We start from the raw sequence: 25,956 nt of genomic DNA, 5'->3' as shown, positions 1-25,956 counted from the left end.
CATGTTACTCTGTATATAGAGGGAGCCATGTTATTCTGTATATAGAGGGAGTCATGTTTACACGGTATATAGAAGGAAGCCATGTTACTCTGTATATAGAGGGAGCCATGTTACTCTGTATATAGAGGGGAGCCATGATACTCTGTATATAGAGAGGAGCCATGTTTACACTGTATATAGAGGGAGCCATGTTACTCTGTATATAGAGAGGAGCCATGTTTACACTGTTTATAGAGGGGAGCCATGTTACTCTGTATATAGAGGGAGCCATGTTATTCTGTATATAGAGGGAGCCATGTTTACACGGTATATAGAGGGAAGCCATGTTACTCTGTATATAGAGGGAGCCATGTTATTCTGTATATAGAGGGAGCCATGTTTACACGGTATATAGAGGGAAGCCATGTTATTCTGTACATAGAGAGGAGCCATGTTTACACTGTATATAGAGGTGAGCCATGTTATTCTGTATATAGAGGGAGCCATGTTTACACGGTATATAGAGGGGAGCCATGTTACTCTGTATATAGAGGGGAGCCATGTTACACTGTATATAGAGGGAGCCATGTTATTCTGTATATAGAGGGAACCATGTTTACACAGTATATAGAGGGAAGCCATGTTACTCTGTATATAGAGGGAGCCATGTATGAAGCACAGGTCATGTCAAACTAACTTGATTGCGTTCTACGAAGAAGTAAGTAGAAGTATAGATCAGGGTGTTGCAGTGGATGTGATCTATTTGGATTTTGCCAAGGCATTTGATACAGTTCCACACAAAAGATTAGTGTTCAAACTCAAGGAAATTGTTATGCATTTCGGCGTAAAGAATACACAAGCAACGTATACCCTTAATGGAAGTGAATTAGGGATAACAACACACGAAAAGGACTTGGGAATTGTTATAGACAACAAACTATGCAACAATGTGCAATGTCAATCAGCAGTGGCCAAGGCCAGTAAGGTATTGTCATGCATGAAAAAGGGCATTCATTCTCGGGACGAGAATATCATTTTGCCTCTCTATAAATCACTGGTAAGACCACATATTGAATATGCTGTGCAATTTTGGGCACCTGTTCTAAAGAAGGATATCATGGCTCTAGAAAAAGTGCAGAGGTGGGCTACAAAATTAATAAAAGGAATGGAACATATCAGCTATGAAGAAAGGTTAACAAATTTAAACCTATTTAGTTTAGAAAAACGTCGCCTGAGAGGGGATATGATAACATTATACAAATATATTCGGGGCCAATACAAACCATTGTGTGGAAATCTATTCACAAACCGGACTTTACATAGGACACGAGGCCATGCGTTTAGACTGGAAGAAAGAAGATTTCGTCTAAGGCAAAGGAAAGGTTTTTTTACTGTAAGAACAATCAGGATGTGGAATTCTCTGCCTGAAGAAGTGGTTTTATCAGAGTCCATACAGATGTTCAAACAGCTACTAGATGCATACTTGCAAAGACAGAATATTCAAGGATATAATCTTTCAATGTAGGTTAATAACTGCTTGATTCAAGGATAAATCTGACTGCCATTCTGGGGTCAAGAAGGAATTTTTTGTCCTAGCTTGTTGCAAAATTGTGCTTCAAACTGGGTTTTTTTTTTTTTTTTGCCTTTTGGATCAACAGCAAAAAACAGGTGTGAGGAAGGCTGAACTTGATGGACGCAAGTCTCTTTTCAGCTATCTAACTATGTAACTATGTAACTATGTAACATGTTACTCTCTATATAGAGGGAGCCATGTTATTCTGTATATAGAGGGAGCCATGTTTACACTGTATATAGAGGGAAGCCATGTTACTCTGTATATAGAGGGAGCCATGTTATTCTGTATACAGAGGGAGCCATGTTTAGACGGTATATAGAGGGAAGCCATGTTACTCTGTATATAGAGGGAGCCATGTTACTCTGTATATAGAGGAGCCATGTTTACACTGTATATAGAGGGGAGCCATGTTACTCTGTATATAGAGAGGAGCCATGTTTACACTGTATATAGAGGGAGCTATGTTACTCTGTATATAGAGAGGAGCCATGTTTACACTGTATATAGAGGGGAGCCATGTTACTCTGTATATAGAGGGGAGCCATGTTACACTGAATATAGAGGGAGCCATGTTTACTCTGTATATAGCGGGAGCCATGTTTACTCTGTATATAGAGGGAGCCATGTTACTATCTGAGGTGGTTAACTATGATTGGCCCTGGCATGTTTGTTAGTCTGGCCTGCATGGTTGTCTGGCATGAATAAAAGTAGCATGTTTCAACTATATTAGAAGTTAGACTAGTTTGCACTAAAACATGTGCAAATGGGGAGTTTGCGGTTGTGCAAATGGACTGTTTGCGGTTGTTTGCGGTGCGTTAAACGGGGAGTTTGGTCTGTCACTGTGAAGCGGGCGTAACCCTTACACTACCTGATCGATACAACATCATACCTGATGTTTTAAAGCACGTTATTCCAAACAATTTAGTAATGTTAGGCGATTTCTGCCCTTTATGGATTAAAACCAGACTCTGCATCAACTGTGTAATTTTCCATGGGAGTTTTGCCATGGATCCCCCTCCGGCATGCCACAGTCCAGGTGTTAGTCCCCTTGAAACAACTTTTCCATTACTTTTGTGGCCAGAAAGAGTCCCTGTGGGTTTTAAAATTCGCCTGCCCATTGAAGTCAATGGCGGTTCGCCCTGTTCGCCGGTTCGCGAACATTTGCGGAAGTTCCCGTTCGCCGTTCGCGAACCGAAAATTTTGTGTTCGCGACATCACTACCAGTGAGTGAACTTGAGTATGTGTGTATAAATGTGGGTGGAAAAATCTACCCTGGATGAGTGGAGAAAATGGTAAATTAAATAGTAGTAAAACAGAATAAATACGAATAGTATATAGTAGGAAGAAATTCTCAACTGGTAAAAGAGCTCCCCATTAGAGCTCTGGAACAATGAAACTAAGTATAGGGGGAATTAACCCTAAACGTACCAGGAGATTTTCTAACTATAAAGAGAGACTACTATATACTATTTGTATTTATTCTGTTTTTAGACATCAATTTAATTTACCATTTTCTCCACTCATCCAGGGTAGATTTTTCCACCCACATTTATATCTTTCTTTTCCCATTATTTTGAGTGTAGAGATTATGGCTTTGAATAGAGATCTTGACCATATCAGATCTAGTAGAAGGACATTTTTGATCATATTCTGACTGAAAATCTGTCATAAAAAATCCAAGTGAATTCTAGTAATGAACTACCAAAAGTTAAGGCAATTTACGTCAGGAGCCGCAATTTCACCGAGATCCAGTGGAACGCAGATCGAGACTAAGTGAGACGCACGCGAAGACTTTGACAACTAACTTCCCGGCTTTTCTTCTCACTGCTACCTCTTGACCGTCCAGAGGTTCAGTGAGTAACCGCTTAACCTGGACTCTGCTTATCCCAAAGGACTTTGTAAATATATCGAACTGACTTTTTTGATTTTTATACTATTTATTACGTTTTCATTTTTTCTATTATTGATGATGCTGTACAAATAAATTCAATATATATTTTTTATTGAAAAAACGGGTGTTTGCTGAAGTTACCAAGTACTAGAGGACATTCATTTTTCATTCATCATTCATTTTTCATTCATTTTTTATCACTCTAGATCTATGCTAGTGACTTAGTGTGTGATCAGAAGCCCATGCTGCAAGACATAAGATTGCATTTCTGTGTTTGTCTGTTATCATACAGATACATTATTACAGATAGTGATACAGTGTAGCTGGAACGTATATACATGTCGTTGCTGGAAGTCTGTATCCACTGTTACACTCATTTATATTAGTTTGTACTTATTACATGGATTTAAAATAACTTCACCTTTATATTTTAAGGATTTTTGGCTTGTTTAACCTATTACCAATTCCAGAGACTACAATTTGTAATTGGGAGACGTTTAGATATTTTACACTTACCAGTGTGTGATTTACGTATTGGATTCATTTTGGACTAGTACTGTTGTTTCTCTCTTTATAGTTAGAAAATCTCCTGGTACGTTTAGGGTTAATTCCCCCTATACTTAGTTTCATTGTGTATGTGTGTGGCTGCTAGTGAGTGAGCTTGTATATGTGTGACTGCTAGTTAGTGATTTCGCGAACATAACATTTTCGGTTCGCGAACGGCGGACGCGAACGTACGCAAATGTTCGCGAACCGGCGAACCGTGCGAACCGCCATAGCCTTCAATAGGCAGGCGAATTTTAAAACCCACAGGGACTCTTTCTAACCACAATAGTGGTTGAAGGGCGGGGGGGAGGAGACCTACTCTCTTTCCCCCCCGGCCCCCACCCCTGGGTTCGGGTGGGGGCCATAAAGATAATGAGGGGGGGACCGACTGTCCTCCCCCCCGGGCCCCCACCCCTGAGCGGTGGGTGGGGGCCCTAAAAATAACAATTAGGGGGGCCCTATTGTCCCCCCCGGCCCCCACCCCTGAGCGGTGGGTGGGGGCCCTAAAAATAACAATAAGGGGGGGACACCTATTGTCCCCCCCTGGCCCCCACCCCTGAGCGGTGGGTGGGGGCCCTAAAAATAATAATTGGGGGGACCTATTGTCCCCCCCCGGCCCCCACCCCTGAGCGGTGGGTGGGGGCCCTAAATACAAAGGGGGGACCCTAGTCACCCCCCCCCAAAAAAAATGATCTACCTACCTACCCCCCTCACCCTAAAAATAATGAGGGGGGAACCTTTAACTAAAAACCTGTAAAAAAAATAGATAAAAACAACTTACCATTCGATGTTTTCTTTCTTCTACAATCTTCTTTTTTCAGCCCCAAAAAAGGCCAAATAAAAAACCATAATAACCGACGCAATAAAAAAAAAACCAAAACAAAATAGTGTTAAACCCACCATCTAGCCCCCTGGCCCCCTAATGCCTCCCTAAATATAGTGAAATATTACTTGTATTCAAGTCTGGAGCTGCTTGCTTTGTCCTGGTTTCTTTTTGACCTGCCCACTGCCTGCTGACATCATCAGAAGTGGTGGCCTGATCCAATCACAATGCTTCCCCATAGGATTGGCTGAGACTGACAAGGCAGATCAGTGGCAGAGCCAGCACAATTCAAACACAGCCCTGGTCAATCAGCATCTCCTCATAGAGATGAATTGAATCAATGAATCTCTATGAGGAAAGTTCAGTGTCTCCATGCAGAGGGAGGAGATACTGATATGTTGTGATGCATTTTAGGTAGCAATGACCCAGGAAAGATCTCTAACAGCCATCCGAGGAGTGGCCAGTAAAGTAATCGCTAGGCTATAATGTAAACACTGCATTTTCTCTGAAAAGAGAGTGCTTACAGCAAAAAGCCTGAAGGTAATGATTCTACTCACCAGAAGTCTTAGGTAGAGACAGGACGTAGTAGTCTGTGTGTTTCGTGAGATGTGACGTGAGGAGGCACCCTTGGCTATGTAGTTGGCCACCAATGGTGAATTCTCGTGGTCTGAGAAACCCATAAAAGGCCAGATACATGGCGGCTTTAATAACCGTATTTGTATTGGGTTCAAATGGTGCCTGATCGAGTAGGTTGGACAATGATTTGAACATCTCTATGTCAATAGCCAATCTTTTGAGCGTTGATGGACCGTCTGCCTTTGCTATACCCTTCAGTAGTGTGCAGATGGGGTATGAGGTTAAGAACCCTTTGTGGTTAGGGAAGGAGTAGTACATGTGGTGTTGTATCCCCGTGAGGTAAAGCTTAATGGTGTTGTGTGAGAATTTTAACTTAAGGTGGCAAAAGGATGCAAAAGCCATTAGTGACGATACCTCGAACCAGTTGGTTAGGTGATGGTCAGACATGAAACGTTTATACAGGTGGAATGCTCTATGATATGAGTGTTGAGTGCTAGTGGACAAAGCTAATTTTGTGAGAGTGAGGCTGTGCTGAAGTAGTTCATCTACTCCATGACAAGGTCTTGGAAGATTGGCGCTGGGGTTGCCATGCGAGCTGCCAAGGGTAGGGACCGTCTGAAAGCCTGAAATTGAAAGCGAGATAGCTGGTCAGCTGCCGTATTGTCTCTGCCAGGAACATGAGAGCATACAATTTGGAAGTGATGGGTAGCTGCTAGCCATGTCAGTTTCCTAATGAAGTTCATAATTATCAAAGAGGAAGAGCGGCCTTTGTTGATAATGTGGCATATTACCATGTTATCAGAGAAACAGCGTACTGACTGACCTTCCCACAACCTACACCAAGTGACAGCAGCGGCAACTATTGGGTATACCTCAAAGAGGGCCGAGTTAGTGTGAAACCCCTCAATACCCTGTGTTTCTGTTGGCCACGTCCCCCAGAGCCAATTTGTGCCCAAAATGGCCGCATATCCTGCGGATGATGCAGCGTCTGTCCAAATGACAGGTGACTGAGAATCCAGCTGTGGAAGGAACATGCTCCTACCATTCCAGTCAGAGAGGAATTTGTACCACATCTGAAGGTCGGCAGTTGCAGGGCAGTCCAAGGATATGCAGGCATAGTCGTTGGCGAAGGTGGGGAAAAGGGCGAGGAGCCTGGAAATGAAAGCCCTGCCCTGGGGGATTATGCGCATGGCGAAATTCAGTGAACCCAACAGTGATTGTAGTTCCTTACGGTTGCATGACCCTCTGTGCATGTAGTTAATGTCATGTAGGATATTATCAATCTTCGTACTAGGGAGGCTGGCCATCATCGTTGCTGAATCCAGCAGAATACCTAGAAAATTGATGGCTGTGTCTGGACCTTCAGTTTTGGTGGGTGATACGGGGACCCAGAGTGCGGTGAATAGTTTGACAGCTTTGTCTAGGCTACACGGGGGGTTGGTATTGGCTTCGATGAACAGGAAATCATCCAGATAGTGTATCACATTTTGGCACCTACAGGTATTAAGGAGGAGCCAACACAAAGCTTCTGCGAACGTGTCAAAGATCCTTGGACTACTTTTGGCCCCAAAAGTGAGTTTTGTGAAGAAGTAGTAGGCTTCTTGCCACTTAACTCCATGCAGGTGCCATAACGAGGGGTGTATAGGTAACAGTTTAAAAGCATTGACTATATCCGTCTTGCTAAGCCAGGCCCCCACCCCTGCTGACCTGATAGCTGAAATAGCGTGGTCAATAGTGGAGTACTGTAAGGAAAACTCCTCAGAAGGAATCAGTGAGTTTAGGCTGGGGATGGCTGAAGAGTGAGGTGCAGATAGGTCAATGATGAGCCTTTGTTTATCTGATTTTTTGCTTGAGACCAGCCCGATAGGGTTAGTTCGCCAGCTGGAGAAGCGGGGATTACCAAAAGGCCCAATGACAAATCCCTGGTCCACTTCCAACTGTAGCAAGTTAGTGACTGCTGTAGGGTTATTAGTGGCTGACTGTAAATTGTGACATTCTAACACCCCTGTTGGCATGTAAATGAGCCCTGTGTGAAACTCGTGGGTGAGACCTGTGCATAAAAATTCCACCAGGTGTTTAGAGGGGTGAGAGGACAGCATGTGTTCAAATGCAGGAACGTTCACTGGAGACAAATAAGGTTTCTGAAACATTTTATTTGTGCACATGGACTTCGCATGTGCCCGAAAACAGTGTGAGCACACGTGTAATAAGCGGCAAGCGCTGTAACCACAGGAGCCTTCATTAAAGTTGTTGCAAATTTGTGACTTGCCTAGGTACACTACCGGACGACCCAATTTGTCTCTGGTCTGTTTCTCAGCTTTAAAGGGGTGCTGTAGGGACGTGCTGGGAGCCCTGTCCGGGCAGAGAGGGCACAAATAAGCTGAGTGAGCGGGTGACGTGCATATGGCACAAGCTGATGTCCTGAGCCCCGCAAAGTGTCTGAGGAACAATTCATTGTCCAGTTGGCTCCAATCCATCTGGATGCCATACTGGGACAATGTGGCTGACACTTTAGACGAAAAAGACTTGTGGTAGTCGTAAAAAGTGTAACCACCATATTTGCTACCCAGGTCCACCAGCTTATGCATATATAAGTCCAGTTCCTCTCTCCTATGCGGATGAACTGTGCACAGGATATCCCTAAAGATACCAAAAGACAGGACAAAATCGGGAATGGTCAACTTCTTACTGAGTCTGGGGTCTCTGGCTTTTAGAACAACAGAGATGTCCCCGTAGTAGTAAGAGCGGTTTTCCACTACATCCTGGGAGGCAATGAGCAACGAGACCAAGTTAACGTCCTTGCCCTCCAGGATGTCTTTTTTAAGATTAGCCGGAACCATGTGGGCAGGGTTAATGACGTGTTCCGCTGCCTTGTTAGGTATAGGATTACCCGCTATTTCTGTGGGTATGACCGGGGCTGCTACAACGGTGGCTCTATGGTGGAGCTGCGTGCTTCCAGCCTTTCCAGTCTGTCGTTGACCTTCCCCATAGAAGAAATTAGGGAGGCAACCATAGCATGGAGAGTCGGGTCTTGGGAGCTACTAGTGCCTTCCCCCGCGTCCGTACTAAGGGTGTTTGTTCTAAGCAGTTTGAACAGTTCTGCTTTCCTGGCCGTGGCCGGGAAAGGGATACTGCGTTTGCGCAACTCCGCCGTGATGCGAGGGATAGTCCACGATCTGATGGACGAGGGACTTCCTATGTCGTCCTTACGTGTCGGGGTAAGTGACCTAGCCGGGGTGCTAGGGACTGACATATCGTCACCATCATCTGGGAGCAGGGACATACTGAAAGTAATAACAGGTATTGTTGGTGGTTTGTTGAGGAATAGCCGGTAGCTAGCTAGTGCCAGATAGCGAAAAATTAAATCTAGGTTTCGTGGCAGGTGAGGCCCTGATAGTGCCAAGTGGCTAGAGAGGCTCTATCTATGAGTTGGCGCGAAGGGTATGGTAACCTGCCCAGTGGAACGGGATGTTGCCTCTCCAAGGGTAAGTAGGGGTGGAAAAGTGTGTGTGGGGGGGTTGGTAATGACAGGTGTCGCCCTCTCTATATAATTGCGAGGCGGCTAGCTATGATTTGGCCCGAGGGGCGTAAAGTACCTCGAAGTGGAGGATGGGAGTTGGCCTCGCGGACCTCTATGACTAAGGGGCAGGGAATTAACCACCGTGGAATATAGAAGAAACAAATGTGTGAGTTATAGGCGCTATTTTTGTGTAATAATTTTTCAGTAATAGCAGCTAGTACACTTTATGGGTGCTCCAAAAATCACCCACTATTTTGAGAAAGTACAATAGAAACACACAGAGGAGATAGAGAGTGAGAAAAAACCACCGTGGCCTTGCTTGTAGAAAAAGAAAAGCGTGTGACCAACATACCTGCAGAAAATTGAGCAACCGGTTCTGTGTAAGAGAATTCGGGTGTCTCTTGAGTAGGGGGGGTTTAGCTTAGGTGGACCGACCGTCCGAGGGTATGCGGATTCCTGGGGTATGAGAATTTTAAGAGAATGTACTCTCATGTGGAAGATATATATAACATAGGCGTAGTAAGAGTTCTGGGGAGGATTGCAGCGAAATATCGTCCCCCCTCAAACGTACAAAATGCATGTTAAGACTTAGCGTTATTGTTATATTTGCAGAATAACACTCAACATATCTTTAACCTGTAATAAGTAACCATATATGATGTGTATCATATATAACAAGCAAATCATACATTCATATTTAAGCAGTGTAAAGTTTAATTTTAACCAGCATCCTATTTATTAGTATATGTGTAAAACATAGATGGCTTATACAAATTACTTAATGTAAGTTAATACTAATATTTCATATATATACCAGTTAAACATTTCCCCAGAAATGCATACTTCACATACATATACCAGTTTAAACATACTGAAATAGCTTATAAATGTCTAAACGAAATGGTGGTAGCTGGTTGAACTAAGGGTCAACCAGTAGCCGTACGTGCCCTTTAAGTAAGGGGGGCATACCTCCCCCCTCCCCATGTGTGTGGTCGGCGGGAACCGGGCCCCCTGTTGTAATAGGGGTCTGGTTGTGCCTGTTCCCGTCCTGGTGGAAATGAGAGTTCCTCCCCCCCCCCCCCCCCGCTCCAAGACTCTCCCTGTGGCCAGAAAAACAGAGACTCCTACGTGGTAATGGAGTCTCTGTTATGTGTGCCTGTGTGGGAGCTCTGCTTACCGCACCGGTCCGGGTGGCGAGGAGGGCAAAAAATAGCCGTGCGAGCCGGAATGGGAGCCGGTGGAGCAGACGGAAGTCGGCGCGTGACGTCAGAAGAGGGCGACGCGTCTCGCCGGAAATGACGAAATTCACCAGGAAGTCGGAACAACGGAGGCCTGCGGGTAACAGGCTGTTCGTCTAGACCAACGAAGGTAAGTGAGGGAAGGGGGGAGTCCCTTATGTAGATCTATAGCCCCTCCCACAAATACAGACCCTGCCTTCCAACATATTACAAAGCATGGCACAATGACTTATGGGGCTGGCATAGTTTTTTTTTTTTTTCCAGGGCCCTGCTGGCAGAGGAGGGTTTGAAGTTGGTGCAGGGAACCGGCTGGCCGCTGTTAGGGCAGGATGAGCTGCACAAACACCAGGCCTGACCACATAATTGAACGTGAAGGCCCAGCGACGTGCTCTTTGGTGTTGATGGAATTGGCATCAGAAGAACTCAGCAGAAGAGAAGGTGTGGAATCAGCTGTATGGGACCCTAAATTAGTTATGGCTACATGCAATATTTGTTACATGCCCACTAGTGAGCCCTCCACTCCCATTTTTTTTTTTTTTTTTTTTTTTTTTATTTATTATATTTTTATTTTGCTTTTACAAATTATACATCTTACACTGTATTCTTTCGACGTTTGCAATACGAACAGTTTACAACTTTAAACATTTCGTTGAAATATAAATCGTGGTTTACAATCAGAATAGGAATTCTAACAGAAAAATCTTGGTATGTTCCCATTTTCACAGTTTTATCATGTGTCCTCACTCCTGGAGTGGTGTTCTCTGCGGAATAACTTGATGTATGCACGTGTATATTCGTGTATATGTTCCGTGTTACTCTCTATCCCCCTATCTACTTAAGTGTGTATTAGGATCTAGATGTTAGAAAGGATCGCCATGGTTCCCATGTGGTTGTGTATTGGTGTGTTTTACCTAAAGTATACAGTCTCAGTTCTTCCATCCTGTGTATATCGTCTATTTTCGAATACCAGTCCCTTCTAGATGGTCTCCTGTTAGATTTCCAAAGACTTGCTATCACAGATTTCGCTGCCGTTAATAGGAAAAACATAAGTGATTGTTTGAATTTGTTCAAGGACATAGGAATATTAAAAAATAGTAGATTTTCAGGAGTGAAAGGTAGGGAAATCCCGCTGATCATTCCTGAGACCCTTGCCACTTCCCTCCAGAATCCCTCCACCCTGCGGCAGTACCACCAAATGTGCTGGTATGTGCCTTGTTCCTTGTCGCACCTCCAACATACTGGTGAGTTGTTTATATCAAATTTGTGCGCATCGACAGGAGTGACATACCATTGTGTGAGAAATTTGTAATTTGTTTCCTGTAACATAATGCTAGAGTGGGATCTCATCATTTTAGTGAATATTTTTTGCCACATCTTGTCTTGTATTGGGGTCGTGAACCAAAATTGGTTCCTGGTGGTGAACCAGGGGAGCGCTTGGTTTGTGCTTTCTTGTATCAGTCGGTAGCAAGCGGTCACTATTTTGGTGTTGGGTGGCAGGGAACACAGTTTCTCGAATATTGTTTCCTCTCTGGGTCTCCAATTTAAGAGCCCTTCCTTGTTAAGAAAGTGTTTTAGTTGATGATAGTGGAACGATTGCGTCATTGTCGGTTGTGTAATGTCGGTCAGTTCAATCAGGGGTATAAGTCCGTTTTTTGAAACTATGTCCCTCAATGTTACATTTTTTGTTCCCAACTTGGCGCTGAAAGTGCTGAGCATTTTGCTATCCCTGCCTGAAGGGAATAAGGTGTTGTGGGAGATGGGGTATTTGGGAGATGGGGTTGGAGTGAAATCCTTGTGTAGGTGTATTTTTTTCCATAGTTCCATGGTGGCCGTAATTGTGGGTAGGCCTTGTGGTATACTCCCCCCGCTGGTGGATACAGTCCAAGGAAGTGTTTTTAGGGATGTTTGTATCTGAGATTGTTCGATTTCGACCCATGCCTTCCTTTCTCCATCTCTAGACCAATCTAATATCCTTCCTAAGTGTATTGCCCTGTGATAGTTTTGGATGCTTGGGCAACCTAATCCTCCTTTCTCCTTGGGTTTAGTTAGTATATGGTAAGCTACCCTCGGGCGTTTTTTTGCCCATATGAAGGAAGTGAGAGATTTCTGAAGCGCATGAAAGAATTCATTGGGGATGTGGATTGGTATAGTGTTCAATAGGTATAGAATGCGAGGTAGGATATTCATTGAAATAATATTTATACGTCCCATCCATCGGAAGTGGGGTCTATCCCACCTATCTAAGTCTGTCTTTATGGCCGATAGTAGGTCTGGGAAGTTTGCTTTATATAGAGTTTTGTATGTATTGGTGATGTGAACCCCTAAGTATTTAATAGAGTGGGTAGCCCATTGGAAAGGGTATTTATTCTGCAGAATGTGTACTTGATGGGGGGGAGTGTTAATGTTTAGGATTTCACACTTGTCTGTGTTGATTTTGAAGTTAGATACCTTACTGTAGTTGTTTAGGACTTTCATTAGGCGGGGGAGACTCTGTAGTGGCTGTGTGATAGTGAATAATAGGTCATCGGCGAAAGCCGAGACCTTGTACTCTTGTTTAAGGATCTGGATACCGTGTATGTCGGAATGTTTGCGAACTGCTTGTAACAGAGGTTCTAAGGATAAGATAAATAAAAGGGGTGACAGTGGGCATCCCTGACGGGTGCCGTTACTTATCTTGAATGGTTTGGAGAGTTGACCATTAACCTTAAGGCGGGCTGTGGGATGGGAATAGATCGTTTTGATCCATTGTATCCATCTGTTTCTGAACCCCATCATCTCAAGCGTAGATACTAGGAAAGACCAATCTACCCTGTCAAAGGCCTTTTCTGCATCAATAGCCAGGAGTAAAGTCGGGGTATATGTCTGTGAGGCGTGGTGAATCAAATTTATAATTTTGGAAGTGTTGTCTTTCGCTTCCCGGGCTGGGACAAAGCCCGCCTGATCCGGGTGAACCAATGTTTGGAGAAAGGGTTTGAGCCTTGTGGCCATCATCTTAGTAAATATCTTAACATCAACATTAATAAGGGATATCGGCCTATAGCTGGCACATTTCTCTAAATCTTTCCCTGGTTTGGGTAAGAGAGTGATCGTCGCTTCTAGTGCTTGGCTTGGTATATGAGATTGTGTTGGGATAGAATTTATTGCATCTAAGAACTGATGGCTGAGTTCATTTTGGAACGTCTGATAGTAAGTGGCTGAGAACCCGTCTGGGCCTGGGCTTTTATTATGTGGGGTCTGTTTTATTGCCAGTCTCAGTTCGTCAATGGTGAACGGTTCTTCCAGAGACCTTGCTGCTATTGGGGGAAGCGTTGCGTCAAATGTGTTTTTTAAGTAATTTTGGATTTCTTCAGTTCTAGATTCCCTTCTCTTTAAATTGTATAGTGAAGTATAGTAAACTCGAAAGGTTTCAGCTATGTCTTCCGTTACTTGTGCTAGTGACCCGTCTGAACGTTTGATTTTGGGTATGTAGGTGAGTGTTTGTTTCTGTTTGAGGGCCTGAGCAAGTAGTTTTCCGCTCCTATTTCCCTGGGAGAAATATAAGTGTTTAGTCCATAAGATTGCTTTTTTCGCCTCTCCTTGTAGTAAGGATTTGAGTTCGGTCCTAAGGGCAATTAGTTTACAATAAATAGGGTCAGAGATGTTGAGTTTATGAGATCTCTCAATCTGTTCAATCTGATCAATGAGTTCCTTAATTCGTTTGTTTTTTTCCTTTTTAATTTGTGAACCCCATTTTATTAGTTCTCCCCTTATCACTGCCTTATGGGCTTCCCATTGTGTGTAGGCTGAGGTGTCCGGGGTTTGGTTTTCCTTGAAGTATAGTCTAAGTGAATTATTGATTGAGTCTTTGACCTTTTTTATTTGCAGTAAGGTGGGATTAAGTTTCCATAAACCCTTAGGACGTGGAATGGAGGGTATGTTTAGTGTGAGGTATATTGGCGAGTGGTCGGACCATGTCATTGGTCCTATGGAAGCGTCTTTTATTAAGCCCAAATCTCTATGCGAGGTCAGGAAGAAATCTATCCTGGAATACGATTTATTGGGGGCTGAGTAGTGTGTGTAATCCTTTGTTGTTGGGTGTAATATCCTCCAGCAATCTGCTAATTGATTTGTGTGTATAATTTGTTGCAATTGACGTCTAGTGGATGCGAGATGGTTGCTCTGGGATGTGCTATCTATCTTGGCGTCTAGCGAGACATTGAAATCCCCCCCTATAACTAGCATCCCATTCGTGTTTTGTTTGATCTTGGCCACGATCTTCCTTAGGGCCCCGCATTGGTGTTTGTTGGGAAGGTAGACCGCCACCAGTGTGATTGGTTCAGATCCGACTATCCCTTGAAGGATAATGTATCTGCCTGATGTATCTGTAACGTGTTTTGAGTATGTGAAGGGGACATTTTTACCTATTAAAATAGCTACCCCTCTAGATTTGCTTTTATTGTAGTTATTATAATATACATGTTGGAATTTGGGGTGTTTAAGTTTAGGGGCGTCTGGGCCTCTCAGATGGGTTTCCTCCAGAAACGCTATGTCTATTCTCTTATTGGCAAGTTCCGTGAGTACCATTCTCCTCTTTTCTGGGGTGTTAAGCCCTCTAACATTTTGGGAGCAGAATCTCAGTGAGCCCATTATGCTCTGCGGTGTAGTCTGTAGTGTTTTTATGAAAGTACGGGCTTTCCAAACAGTAACTTTTAGGTGGATTTTGTGGTTTATTAGGGAGAGTTTTGTAAGGGAGTGTGGAGTGTCTCTGCTATGGGCTGTTCGCGATTGTTCACAATCTTAAATAATTCCAAATCTAGAACTTGAAAACGGAAATTAAACTTATAAACTATTTACAATTCTTGAGTGGAGAAGTATGTAACTTAGTATCCCACGAGGGGCTGTTCCACCAAAGGGTGGGTCGCACTCGTGAGTAATAGAGGTCTAGAATTAAACGATTATAAAAGTGTTTGAGTAAGGTTGTCCAGGCCCCTACTAAGGAGTCGGTACTACTCCCCAAGTTGATTCCAGCGATTCCTACTGGCTCAGGGAAGTATCAAAGAATAATTAGAAAGTAAAAGAAAAGAAGATATCGGCAATATCGTACCGCTCTGGACCGTCAGTGGTCCTATTTTATGACCGGGGGTATCGTGGGTTAGAATCTGGTCATAAACTATTTTCTCCCACACTTCTATAGTGGGAAGGGAGCTCTGGGTGCTCAAATACCAGTGGTTTTACAGCTCCCCTTGCGGCGGGTTTTGTTCCATTTTTTGTTTAATATATTGGGTGTGTATTGGGCTTGGCTGCATTCGTGTTATACCTGAGACGGGGTGACCTTATGGGGCAGTGTTAGTCTAGAGAGGGCCCCTGGAATCAGCGTTAGCACAGCTGAGGAGGTGTAGCCCTAGTGGGTGCAACATATATTACATTACATTTTGTCAATCTGATAGTGTGATTATCGCCAATCTGATATAATTACCACATCCTAATACGATGTACTCTGCGGTTCAAATATGATCAGTTCTATATGGCTTGTGTGGAAAGTCACCAAAGAGCTAAGTTCTTTAAACTTGGATAATCCTGCGTTCAGTTAATTCTCCTCGGGGTGATCGGCTGTCTCCTGGATCTCAGGAAAGGTGATGCTGGTGGGGTCTTCCAAGTTGTTCTTATCCGGGTCTCCATTGCTTGTCTGCCCTGACGCTGTTGATGCTGTGTCTGCAATGTCTCTGTTTCTGAAACATCATACCAATCTAGTATTTCAAAGTTGGGGATACCCAGTCGTTGGGAGAATGCTTCTGCTTCTGCTGCTGATGAAAGTGTGGCTTGTATGCCTTGATGTGAGGCAGTTAGTGAGAAGGGGAATCCCCATCTGTATTTAATATTGGCTTGTTGGAGAGCCTGCGTGATTGGTCTTAGAAATCTGCGTCCCCTTAATGTCAGCCATGAGAGGTCTGGGAGTAATAAAATTTTTGTGTTGTTATAGATGATTTCTGTAGAGTCTCTGGCGCTTCTCATGATAGCTTCCTTTACTGAGTGGTAGTGTACTCTGCAAATTACGTCCCTGGGAGATTCATGGGGCAGGCCTTTAGGCCTCAGAGCCCTGTGGGCTCTATCTAACAAGACAGGTGTATCTTCAGGCCTTTGCATTATTTTATTAAACAGGGATTGTAATACACTGTGAAGGTCTTCAGGGGAGCCCTGAGTTTCTGGCAGCCCCCTGATTCTTATATTATTTCTTCTGCTGCGGTTGTCTAAATCTTCAGTGTTTCTTATCACATATTGTAATTTGGCATCCCTGCTTTCTTGCTTCTTTTCCAGTGCTATAATCCTGTCTAGCATTTGGTCCCTGTCCTCCTCTAGGTCACCTACCCTGTTGTTCACTTGCCTGATATCGGATGACAGAGCTGTGATCTGTTCCTGCAGGGATGACTCCACTTTCGCCAGCATGCCTGCAATGTCGTCTTTTGAAGGTAATTTTTGTAAAATTTCTTTTAAGTCCGCCATTCTGAGGTCTGATGCATCCTCCGACCCCTCCGGGCTGTTTGGCGGAGAGCCGCGTGGTGAAGATGGCGGCTCTTGGCTGTCCTCCAAACCTGCTCCGAGTACTTTCACCGTGTCTCGGAAGTATTTATCTAATCCACCCGGGTTTTTGGGTGCTCCCGGATCCGGAGTGTTCAGGTTAGTTGTGGGTCTCTTTTTATTTCCCATATTGTGGATAATTGAGGCTTTTTTCACCCGTTTTTGATGCCGCCGAGGGGGAGCTTCGTTTATGTGCGTCTGCTCACATTAGGTGCCAGGCCACGCCCCTCTCCACTCCCATTTTTAGGCTTATACTAACTCCTTAATGATTGTATCATACTGAAAACTCATATTTGGCCTGAAGAGTCATTTTAAAAAAACAAAAAAACTTTAGCCTATTTACAAATGTTAATTGTTGACTGAATAGAACATTTTTACTTGTTACGTATTCATGAATTCCTTGTAAATTTATGTCTAGTGCAAGTCCAATAGGAGAATGTCTTGAGGGCTTTTAAATATTTTTGGAGCATATGGCAATACATCATATAGTGTGCTTTTGTCTGTCATACATGAATGACAAATATTTTCCAAAGTCTGCTAACTCAGCAATTTTAGCCAGGTGCAGCTGTCTTTATGGAGGGATCCTGACTATAAAGCTAATGCACTGATGCTTCCTGATCTACACAGGCCAGAGACCTCAAGAGGAAACAAGAAGGATCCTTGCTTGGAGTCTAGAGATTTGGGAACTTGTTTTCTAATCTCTCTGTGATAATACATACCAGGTAAGTAATACATGTGTGATATATGTTTTGTATTTGGCAAGCTCTCTATGCAGGGCTCTTTATACTAGAGTATCTTATTCTATAATGGATACACCAGGTAAGTTTTCTCTGTATAATATCAAGTAAGGTTTATGGGAAGCCTAATAAGCCTCCCCTCTAATTTTGGTGATTTTGATCTGAATTTATAAGCTTATTTTTAATCAGAGATGAAGGTTGGCTAATTTTTCCACAGCTTAGAAGTCTTTCCTCGCTGACCTTTGCCACTTGTAAAATGTGTGCTTATAATATTGAGGATACAATATAACAGTTCTTCTAATACAGATTTTATCCTAAACATAAATATATAATTTTCCATATGACATTGGCAGATATCAAATAATGTTAATACTTAGACCTTGGACTTAGTCTGTGAAACCAGACATGGGGCCTTAATTTTTGTAAGAGTTGAGTTTCTTAACCTGTTCATTAACCAGATTGAGTATAAACATGTTATTTTTATGTATTTAGCAGAATTGAATCTAGTCCATTAAGCCTCACTCACCCTCATTTATACTCTGGTTTTAAATACCAATCTATAGAGAAACACATTTCTCTCTCTGTAAGGCTGCTGGAAATATCACCTCACCTCCTGCTTTCAAACTGAGTAGATTGCAGAAAGTTTCACTGGGTCATGCTATTCCTATAGCCAGGGAGGAGGGGAGGAAATGGATTATACTATATCACTGTCAGCATTATATCAGCAATCCAGAGATTAATAAAAAAAATGATATAGCAGTTTAAAATAAAACACTTATTTATTATTTGTATAATTTACCTATATTTATTGTAGGTGGACAAGTGCAGACATTATTTTTACATTTTATTGCAATTTTTAGTAAGCAACACTGCTGGTTATTCCTTCAGAGTTCTTGCACAGTATTTGATAAGACGTATTTATTTTTCTCACATTTACTGGAAGTGAGAAAATAGAATTTTTTGCTTTTAGACTGAACTTTCAGACCTAGTTTAACCCCTTAAGGACCAAACTTCTGGAATAAAAGGGAATCATGACATGTCACACATGTCATGTGCCCTTAAGGGGTTAAAATAATAGAAAGATAAATTACACTGTTCACTGTCTAAACCTTTTAACTTCCCAAACATTTTTTTTTTATAAAGGACAAACGAATAAGAGAAAAAAAAATTGTGCAAATTTACATAATTTGAATTGTTTAATTTCTCTGCAAAGCAATCTATACACGTTTGTGTTATGATATGTTTATATGCTAGCTATTATTATTATTATTTTATTATTTATATAGCGATAGCAAATTCTGTAGCGCTGTATAAGGGGGCTATGCATCCCTTGTTTCAAATAACTGTTATACTCAAAATGTTTAAATAAAAAGATGCTTTGTAGTGAATGGGTTAAAGGGTTACTCCAACCACTATAACCTCTTCCGTAATTTGAAATGGGCATGGTGGTAGGAGTAAGTATGTGCGGTGTTATTGATTATAATGCTACACATACATATTTTTTATTGTGAGCTGGAGGCTAGTTACACCCCCAGCACATGTGACATTGCCAACCCAGAACTCTCTTCCGGGCTGCTAATGCCCATTCTGTGCATGTTTTGCATCTGTCAGTGCACACAGACGACGGACCTGCTATTCTTCCCTCTTGCAGGCAAAATGCCCTCCATCCCCACCTGGTGAAGCTCCCTCCACTAATAGTAGTAATAATTCCTCCCTCCTCTCCCTATTTTGGATTGCACTCATAGGCTCTGAGCCTGCAAAAGAGTTCAATCACAGACTTCTCGATTAGAAGCCAGTGAGTGGACTGTGCTTGGCCCATGTGAAGTCATGCGGATTTGTGGAATTTAGGAAAACTTAAAATCTTCAGGTAACTCTACAAATTGGGAGGGGAGCTATGTCATAGTGCCCAATAGATCATATTATGCCAAAAAGGTCCTTACACTCAAGACTGCTGGAGTAACCCTATAAGACTCCATTGGTCAATTGCCCTTACTTGTCTAAGTATTTGGGGAGAATCCTTGTATCATACATTGCTCTAGCCAGGGGTCAAGTCCTGGGGAAAAAAGTGTGGGAACTCACCCAAGATCCATCCCCCCCCCCAAAAAAAAAATATACGTATACGCTCATATGCATATATATTTCTCAGAATATTGTAAAGTGCCAGTTTACAAAGACATCTCCAAAATTCACATGCAATAAACAAATAAATATAGAACAGTTACAACAAAAAATAAGTCAACTATGCAATAAAGTGTGCCACTCTCCCTTCCATTTTCCTTAGCGTTCCTCTCTCCTCCGCTTCATGCCCCTTAGTGTTCCTCTCTCCTCCACTCCATGTCCATTAGTGTTCCTCTTCCCCCCCTTACCTGTCTCTTAGTGCCCCTCTATTCCCCTTAATGTTCCTCTCCCTTCTCTTTTAATGGTCTCCCTAACCCAGTGTTAGTTTTCCCTTCTCTGTACCTTAGTGCCCCCCTCTTAATGTCCCTCTCTCTTCCCCCATTGTTCTTCTCCCCTTCCTCTTTTTTAGTGTTATCCCCCACCCCATATTGTTCTTTCCCCCCTCCCCATAGTGTTCCTTCCTCCCTCCCCTGTCTCAGTGTTCTTCCCCCTCCCCTGTCCCATAGTGTTATTTCCCCCCATCCCATAGTGTTATTTCCCACCCCCAACCCATAGTGTTCTTTCCCCTTCTTCCCCATAGTGTCCTTTCTCTCCGCTGTGCCACAGTGTTCTTCCACCCCATCCCATAGTGTTCCTTATCACCAGCCCCTCCCCTGTCCCATAGTATTCTTTCCCCTCCCCCTGTCCCATAGTGTTCTTTCCTGCCCCATCCCATAGTGTTCTTTCCCCTCCTCCCCTGTAGTGTTTCTTACCACCACCCTCCCCTGTCCATAGTGTTCCTTACCACGCCCCTTTCCCCCGTCCCATAGTGTTCTTTCCCCCCAACCTGTCCCATAGTGTTCTTCCTTACCACCTCCCTCCCCTGTCCAATAGTGTTCATTCCCCCACATCCCTGTCCCATAGTGTTCTTCCACCCTCCCCCATCCCATAGTGTTCTTCTACTCAGAGTGACTTGTAGGAGGTAGCTCCAATCTAGCACCCCATGCCTGCAGGACTACTAACGGGTACAGTGATCATGCTGTGGAAAAAGTGCAGGAACACTCAGAAAGCAGGGTTGTGAGTTTTCAAGTACATCCCAGTATCTTCTTATTATTATTACGCAACATATTTTCATCAACCTCAGCAACATGAAAAACTGATTTCACCTTGAGGGAATTTGAAGTTATACTTTTGAAATGCTGTATGGCATCCTCCCAATGTAATTTGTTAAAATGTTTTGGAACAATTTCCTGGTGCCTGCTTCTGGATTCTCCTTGTGAAAGTATTCAGTTAGCTCTTAAAAAGGATTCACCAGGAAGAATTTTTTCCATACTCTTTTATTATGTATAAATAAGGCACAGATACAGTAATAGGCGTGTGCAGCAGATTGTATTAGGGTGTGCACTAATGATAATTATGTTCTGTGTTAGAAATACCATGCACATAGGCAATAACACGGTAGCTCATGCACATATGTGCACACCCTCATACACATGCATGTACAGAAACACACTTTTCCCCACCCAGCCCCTCTGTGTGTCTCTTTCTCCTCCAACCTTTCTGTGTGTCTTTTAACCATTTCTCAGCCCATTTGTGTGTTTATTCCCCTAGTGCCTCTGTGTGTATCCTTATCTCTTTTTCATCTGTGTCTCCTCCCCTAGTCCCTCGCTGTGTCTCTGCCACCAGCCCATCTTTTTTTTCTCTCCCAAACCACTGTGTGTGCCTGTCTCCCCCTCCCCAAAGCCCCTCTGTGTGTCTCTCTTCACCCCAGCCCCTCTGTGTGTCTCCCCACGAGCCCATCTGTGTGTCCAGACCATCTGTGTCTCTTCCCCAGCCCAGTGTCTCTTCCCCTCAGTCCCTCTGTGTGTCTCTTCTCACAGCCTCTCTTTGTATCTCTTTACCCCCTTCTCAACTGTATCCTCCACAATACACTCTTTGTGTTTCTCCCTTCCAGCCCTCCTGTGTTCCTCTACTGTCCTGGTCCCACTGTGTGTCTCTCCGAATAAATCTATATGTCTCTGTCCCTCTGGATCTTCTACTCGGTCTGACAGGAAGCTGCTAGTTGCTCTCAGTGAGCACTTCCTGTCAGATCCTCTAGGGCGGTCGAGGTGACCCTTCTACATGAAGTGAAAGGCAGGAGGGACAGTGCTGCATGCTCCCCTCCTGACAGTCACCAGATGCTGTGCATCCCAAGGCAGCCACTATGCCACCTTATGGTCAGTAAAAAAAGAAATAAAAAATCCAGCGCACTCCATTATCCCCTAAACAGCAACTTCAGTGCTGACAGATTTAGTTTGTTTTTGTTTTTTTAAAACACAGAATCCAGTCAAACAATATTGGGGGTTTAGTTACATTATATGATCATACATTGCATAAGCCTGCCACAACATCAATGTACCCCGTCTTTGGATTTTCTTTTTTTATTATAAGAATTGGCTCCCAGCAGCACAGGGTAATAAAAAATCAATACAATTGTCCCCCAAAACAAGGACAGAAGGTGCCTGTAGCAAGTGTGTTAAAAAATGATAAGCTTAGAGTCATGTCTACAAATGCTCGCAGTTTAGGAAATAAGATCCATGAACTTGTGGCAATAATGGCAATTGATAGTGTAGATTTAGTCGCTGTTACTGAGACATGGTATAATGAGAAAAATGACTGGGACATAGCAATACCAGGGTACTCTTTATATAGAAAAGACATGGAAGGCAAGAAAGGGGGAGGGGTGGCCCTGTATGTAAAGGATAGCATAAAATCTAGCCTAATAAAGGTTAGTGAGGCGAACATAAAGTTCGTTTGGGTTACGTTAGAATTTAGTAATCACACAGTAGCTCGTGTAGGTGTGATTTATAGGCCCCCAGGACAAATTGAAGAGTTAGATAATCTACTAGTTGAAGAAATAGCTAAAATGACAATGAAGGGGGAAGTTATCATCATGGGTGACTTTAATCTTCCTGATGTGAATTGGAAAACAAAAATAGCTGCTTGTGCCAGGAGCACACATATTCTAAACTCCCTACTGGGACCCTTGAGACCCTTGAGAAAGACCCTTGAGAAAGTCCTCCAGTAAGGACGAAACGCGTAGACGTGCTGGTAGCTTTTTCACTACACCGCCGACTTGGTTTTTTCACCGGGTCCTTCACTTACGGTCCGGTTTTGATTTTTTGCTGCTGGCCTGGCGGGAACGGCATCATCTGCACCTCCCACGGTTTTGGAGTTGGCGTGCTCCCTTTACCTGGTCCGAAGGTTGGACGAACAGGGTAAGCTGCTACGGTTGACCCCGAGAATATCTTGTATATATTGATTTACTCTTGGGGATATCCCGATTGCAACCCCCTTAGTCCCGACCCGGTACTTTGGTCAGGTTTATGAGCTCCCTCCACCTGAGACGGTGCACACATCTGGGTATTATTTACAACATTATTTTCTCTGGGAAATATATTTTTTTTTTTTTTTTATATTTGAATTTACTATCTTCATATATTTTTTATGTGCACATCCCCAACTCCGGACATCATCTGATTGGTGTAAAGGGGCCCCATACCATCCACCTTACAGATATTTGATCTGGACATTTGATGTGTTCTCTGATATGAACTATTTTACTGTATCTATTATGGTTTATTTTTACATTTAATAAATGATGTTTTTTATATACGTTGTATATGGTTATAGTATATCTATCTAAATGGATTAACCCAGTATTTATGCCAGTTCCTATATTGATCCTTAAATTGGTGGTTATTGTGGTGTCTATGCTATAGTGGTCACTATTTTATTATTATTTGTTTATTATTTATTGGAGCGTTCACATACCAGATATATATTTTTCTAGTCTAGTCATACAAGTCGCTCTCCTGTATGTGATGCAGCCCTGCTTTTAGTGATTTATTTCACTGATTTATTATACTCACTCCCATTGTCAGTTCCATTATACTTGTTTAGGATTGTTGAACATCTAAAAACACATGGATTTCAAGATCAGAGACAACATGGGTTTACTTCAGGGAGATCATGACAAACTAATCTTATTGATTTTTTTGATTGGGTAGCTAAAATTATAGATCAGGGTGGTTCAGTAGACATTGCTTACCTAGATTTCAGAAAGGCTTTTGACACTGTTGCACATAGAAGGCTTATCAATAAACTGCAATCTTTGAGTTTGGATTCCAATATTGTTGAATGGGTAAGGCAGTGGCTGAGTGACAGGCAACAGAGGGTTGTAGTCAATGGAGTATATTCGAAGCTTGGGCTTGTCACAAGTGGGGTAACTCAGGGATCTGTACTTGGACCCATTATCTTTAATATTTTTATTAGTGATATTGCAGTAGGTCTTGATGGTAAGGTATGTCTTTTTTGCTGATGATACTAAGATATGTAACAGGGTTGATGTTCCAGGAGGGATAAGCCAAATGGCAAATGATTTAGGTAAACTAGAAAAATGGTCAGAGTTGTGGCAACTGACATTTAATGTGGATAAGTGCAAGATAATGCATCTTGGACGTAAAAACCCAAGGGCAGAGTACAGAATATTTCATAGAGTCCTAACCTCAACATCTGAGTAAAGGGATTAAGGGTGATTGTTTCTGATGACTTAAAGGTAGACAGACAATGTAATAGAGCAGCAGGAAATGCTAGCAGAATGCTTGGTTGTATAGGGAGAGGTATTAGCAGTAGAAAGAGGGAAGTGCTCATGCCATTGTACAGAACACTGGTGAGACCTCACTTGGAGTACTGTACACAGTACTGGAGACCATATCTTCAGAAGGATATTGATACCTTAGAGAGATTTCAGAGAAGGGCTACTAAACTGGTTCATGGATTGCAGGATAAAACTTAACAGGAAAGTATAAAGGAACTTAACATGTATAGCTTGGATGAAAGATGAGACAGGGGGGATATGATAGAAACATTTAAATACATAAAGGAAATCAACACAGTAAAGGAGAAGACTATATTTAAAAGAAGAAAAACTACCACAACAAGAGGACATAGTCTTAAATTAGAGCGACAAAGGTTTAAAAATAATATCATGAAGTATTACTTTACTGAGAGGGTAGTGGATGCATGGAATAGCCTTCCAGCTGAAGTGGTAGAGGTTAACACAGTAAAGGAGTTTAAGCATGTGTGGGATAGGCATAAGGCTATCCTAACTATAAGATAAGGCCAGGGACTAATGAAAGTATTTAGAAAATTGAGCAGACTAGATGGGCCGAATGGTTCTTATCTGCCGTCACATTCTATGTTTCTATGTTTCTATTTATGCATATTTAGGTGAGTGCAGCCAGCCCCCTGTTACCTTATGGTCAGTGGCATCTCTAGAATTCATATTTAAGGGGGGCACATGGTGGGCCAGAGACAAACGTGGAGGGGCAGTTATAAAATGTGTGTGTGTATAAACATATGTATATGTGTATATATATATATATATATATAACGAACAATTCAAAGATAGCACTCCAGGGACTTAATAAAATGTAACTTTTATTTTTCTCACTAAAACATCAAAGGTGTCAACGTTTCAGCTTGATCCCCTCAAGCTTTCGTCAGGACATACTGTGCATACAAATAAACCCACATATATACCATACAGATAATGATAACTCACCACACTTGTGAAGGTGACATGTATCAACAATTATAAAAAAACAACCTTACACATAGATCGTGCAATTAAAAGAATTCAAATCAACTATTTTACGCTAGGGGAATCAATTACTTAAACATTAGTCACACTGGCCGCATAGAATAGTAATTACTGCAATGAATATCTTTGCTAATGTGTAAACTGGACTCATAGAAAGCAGGGCTGAAAATCAACAGGAATGCTCGTGACTCTGAAAGAGTTCAGACAAAACCAATCAAAAGCATCTTTAAACATCATTATAAAGGCATATGTCCCACTGTAATTCACTCCACACAAGATCGCTAGGATAGGGGTAGATCGCCTAACTGATTACAAAAATAGACTCCACAATTAAACTCACTGGAGATTGGCCAGTTACTAGATCAAAATAACTACTAATGATCTCAAAATTAAATCACACTGGCCACATAGAGCTGTGACTGATGCACTATATTCAATTTCTTAGTATATACAACGGACTCTAAAAAAGCCCATACGAGATAACAAGATTATTTAACAAAAGGATAACACCTAAACGCTAAACGCATGAGCACATATATCCTCAGAGTAATTTCTTAGTATATACTAAGAAATTGAATATAGTGCATCAGTCACAGCTCTATGTGGCCAGTGTGATTTAATTTTGAGATCATTAGTAGTTATTTTGATCTAGTAACTGGCCAATCTCCAGTGAGTTTAATTGTGGAGTCTATTTTTGTAATCAGTTAGGCGATCTACCCCTATCCTAGCGATCTTGTGTGGAGTGAATTACAGTGGGACATATGCCTTTATAAT

The sequence above is a fragment of the Pelobates fuscus genome, chromosome 6 (assembly GCF_036172605.1).
Source record: "Pelobates fuscus isolate aPelFus1 chromosome 6, aPelFus1.pri, whole genome shotgun sequence".
Classification (NCBI taxonomy): Eukaryota; Metazoa; Chordata; class Amphibia; order Anura; family Pelobatidae; genus Pelobates; species Pelobates fuscus.
The sequence above is the reverse complement of the archived record's forward strand: the minus strand, read 5'-3'. Positions refer to the sequence as shown.